The following is a 4,464-nucleotide window of genomic DNA, read 5'->3' on the forward strand; positions in this document are numbered from 1 at the left end:
AGTCTATAAATATTAAATAGGAATATTTACAAAGTTAATATAGAAATATATTAAAGAATGACCGAGTAATTTTGTCGATTAAATAGTTAACTAAGGCTCAGAGACTAAATTGTAAAAGTCCAGTCGCTATTAAGTTTTAATTAACAAAAGGCTTGGAGACCTAAATGAAAATCAACCAAAGGTCCCAAACGATAATTAAACCATGAATTTCATATAGTTAGTGGATAATGATGACACTACTTATTAAGTATAATTAATAGTTAAATTATGTTAATAAATCATGATTAAGTTAATTAATTTAGATTAATTAAGGATTAATGTATGTATAAAAGGGAAAGTTAGTGGAGAATACATCATCTTCTTTCCCCCTTCACCATCCACCATAGCCAACGGTTTGAGAAACTTCAAAAATCTTCATTTAACTTTCGACTATCAATTAGGTGTGAAATTCAAATCCTTTTCTTGTAATTTTTTTTTATAAATTTGTGATCATGGGAGCTTGATTTAGCTAGCCCATGTACTAATTTGATTAATTTTTGAAATTTTAGGGAGTTTTCATTGTTGATAATTTGATGAATTAGGTTTGAAATTGATAGATATTGAGCTTAGATTATGAAAAAGGACTATATCGTAAAGTTGATCTATCTTGTTTGTTAACTTTGTTACATTAGGGACTAAATTGAATAAATATAAAATCTATCATGAAATTTTATTAGAAATAGAAAGTATAAGGTCCCCAATAAGAATATGTGAAAGCGAATTTTAATTCAAAATTAGGAATTGAAAGTTATGCTTATCTCGAGTTTAAGGACTAAATTGAATAAAATGTAAAATATGTGGGAAATTGAAAATGGATTTATTTAGGATCATGCACCTCATGGAAATGTGTGATAATATTCGGTATTGATTGGTATATATACTATTTTTATAGATAAAAAATTGGATCAAAATGGAGCTAATAGGGGAAAAACTAAAGTTGCGGATTAGTCCCTAAAGAATCCACTCGTTGTGTTTTGAATAGGTAAGATCATATGCAACTTACTATCTTATTTTGTGTTATATGTATGCTTCTGTTTACATTGATATATATATGTTTGAGTATAATTTGAAATACTAATGAATTTGGCATACATGACTAGTAATGGAGTGAAATGAAATGATTTGTGATAATTGACTATTATGAGTCAGTACATGCTATAAATGTGAAAAATTGAATGATTATAGGGTATGAAAATGTAAATGTGATCAATTACAAGGTGTGATATGTAAATGTGGATAATTACAGGGTATAACATGTGAAAATGATTGTTTATAAGGACTCGTAATGCATATGTATATAATTGATGCCCATGTGAATTTAGTAAAAGATTAAGATATGATTGACATGCCAATAGGGTCATATGCGCGCTTGTACGAGATATGTGATTGTATGGAGATTTTTGCAGGTTATATTGAGATCCAACATCTATTGTGGATCATCGAGTAATATATGTCTCTACGGAGACTTTGGTGTGGTAGAGGGATGTATTTGAAAATATTTATACATTTGATACCTATGAGCTTTACATTTCAGTGCCTTGATATGGTGTAGTTTAAGCTCTTACGAACTATTTGGTGTGATGTAGTTCACTCGTGTATCCAAGTCCATTTTACTAGGGTTCCATTGAGGTGAACCATTATAATTGAAATTGGAAACTTGAAAATATAATGAAATGGATTCGATAAACCAATTTGATACGACATTGAAATGAATTATGTGAAATTGGTATAATCTTATGGATTGACGATAGAATATGACATTGATATGAGTTCTGTGAAAGTGGTATAAATTGGTTATATTTTAAGTTTTGCTTATAATGTTTAATATGTATGAATACTTATGCTCACCTTGTTGTTATTTTAAATGTCGTGTCCTAGCCAAATTTATGCCAAAAGTATGATAGCTAACATGCTTATATATGAACAAGGTAAGCATTATATTTTCAATTTGAACTTATTAAGCATTTATATGCTTACTCTAGTTGTGTTCCCTACTTATAGATTATTAACTAGTGGCAAAGCCAGAGGGGCTGGCAAGGGCCCCAACCCCCCCTAAAATGGAAAATATTCCATTTAAGTCCCTTTATAATTTATAGAAATTTAAATTAGTAATTGTAAAATTTTACTTTGCCCCCCCCAAATGATAAAAATTTTATTTAATCCTTTAAAAATTGTAAAGATATAGGCTATTAAAATAGTAAAATTGTATCTTTTTACTATTGTAAAAATATACAATTTAATTCTGCCCCTAAAAATTTTCTAGCTTCGCCACTGTTATCAACTTGCGAAACTGTAATGACCTGAAATTCACGGGCACCGGAAAAGTGAGTTATAGGGCCTCCGTCTTAGTGAAATAAGTTCGAAAATAATTATTAAAAATATTTATGAGTCTAGTGGTGTGTCTAATTAGGATCTAATTAAGTGAATTTAGCTTAATTTAGAGTAAGTAATAAAAAGGATTAAATTGAATAAAGGGTAAAAGTTTAATTATAAAGCAATAGAAAATAAAAAGGATTAAAATGGAAATTAAGCCATTGACTACAAATGAGGTGGCATATTGGTGAAATAAAATCAAAGATTTTTTTAGGTTTTATATATTATAATGATTATTATTATGGTTTTATATTAAATTATTATAATTATTAATTAACATTATGGTTTTATATTAGATTATTATTAGCATTATTAGTAAATAAATTAAATAGAAGACAATTGTATGGTAATAAAATATACATGTGTAAGAATTGTATTGGTACAATTGTAATTTAAATATTTAATTACTTATAATTTAAGTACAAAGATATTTTATAATTATTAATTGTATTAATTAAATCATGAGATTTTTATTTAATAAGCAAATTAGATAATGACATTTGTAATAATATAAATATCTACACTTGTTATATAATTATTAATTTACTTAATATTAAAGTAAAAGATATTTTAATATATGATATTAATATTATATTATGTTAATAAAATAATAAAGTATAAAAGAATTAAAGAAATAAAGAAACAAAGAAACAAAAGGGAATAGAAACAGAATTGAAAACGGGAAGCAGGGGAGAAAAGAGAAAGAAAAAGGAAAAGAAAAATAAAAGAGAAAATTAAGAATTTGAAGCTTAGAGTTAATTTGGTAAGTCAATTAAGTCCTTTTTAGTTAATTTTGATGTTTTAGAAGCTTTGAAACAAGATTTTGATGAAATTAAGTTGATAGTTCAAGAGTTCATATGTTTCCAAGTAGGGTTCATGTTGGAAAAATTATGGAATTAGGGATTTAATTGAATGAATTCTAAGTTAAAATTGATTAAGGGATTAAATTGTAAACTAGGCTATAAGTTTTATGTTGTAGGGATTAAATTGAAGAAATTTCGAAATTAGGGAAATATGCTGGAAATTTTATAGTTAAATATAAGTTTAGACAAAATTTGAATAGAAAAAGAGAGTGAATTGGATTAAGAAAATAATTAAGTTTAGTTAGGATTAAATTGGGAATAAGGTAGGAGTTGTTTAGAAATTTAATTATTTATTATAATTAATGCTGTAAATAATAATATAAATTACTATTATTTTCGTAGCCAACAAAGGACCTGAAGCATCAGCATCGAAAGGAAAGGAGAAAGTCATCGAGGACTAAAACGGGAGAATTACGGTGTGTATTACTATAATTCGAATTTTAATTATTATTGATTGCTGAAATTTTAATTGTTATGTATGGTAAATAAGACTTGAGGTAAGTATGTGAAATTGATATGAATATTGAGTGAAAATGAAAGTGATATAAATTGAATCAAATTGAATTGAATAAGTGAATTATGGAATATGTGATTATTTGAAAAGTGTATTGATTGAAAATAAATAAATTGTGACAAATGTATGGTGTTGATGGTATACACTTGTGTGAAAATTAATTTGTATATGAATTAAGATAATAGATATTTGAATTGAATGAGTATTGAAAATTTTTGTGTAAATGAAATTGAAATTAGAAAAAGTAAAATAATACCCTATTAACTTGTCGGACTAGATTCGATACAAATGGCATGCTATTGGATTTGTGATGTGATGAAGAGATTGTAGTTCGGCCGAGAAGATGTTTCTGTTATTATATACTTCGGTTTATCCGAATAGGCATTTAATGCCTTACTGGTGTGTTTGGGAGGATATATTATACCGATGTGTTATGGAGGATTTACAATATTCCGGGTGTGTTTGGGTTGGATATTCTGGTGTGTTTGGGTGGAAATCCGCGTATCTGTCATAGTCCGAGCTTTGTTAATAGGGTAAATAATTGAAATGAAATTTTGAAAATGAGATTATTTGTTTTAGCACTATTGAAAAGTACGAGAAAGAATGTATGAATTAAATTATCAATTGAGTTAGTATGAGAAAAATGCATTATGAATTTAAGATTTATGAAGTAAA

The 4,464-nt window shown here is 26.9% G+C and overlaps 1 long non-coding RNA gene across 1 annotated transcript; it reads left to right on the plus strand.

Moving 5' to 3' along the window:
* Positions 1–361: 361 nt before the first annotated feature.
* Positions 362–3,672, plus strand: LOC121229722 (uncharacterized). The gene is made up of 3 exons (XR_005927651.1): positions 362–440; positions 932–1,021; positions 3,618–3,672. It is a non-coding gene; the product is annotated as an uncharacterized lncRNA (long non-coding RNA).
* The last annotated feature ends 792 nt before the right edge of the window (positions 3,673–4,464 follow it).

The sequence above is a fragment of the Gossypium hirsutum genome, chromosome A05, assembly GCF_007990345.1.
Source record: "Gossypium hirsutum isolate 1008001.06 chromosome A05, Gossypium_hirsutum_v2.1, whole genome shotgun sequence".
In the NCBI taxonomy this organism is placed as follows: Eukaryota; Viridiplantae; Streptophyta; class Magnoliopsida; order Malvales; family Malvaceae; genus Gossypium; species Gossypium hirsutum.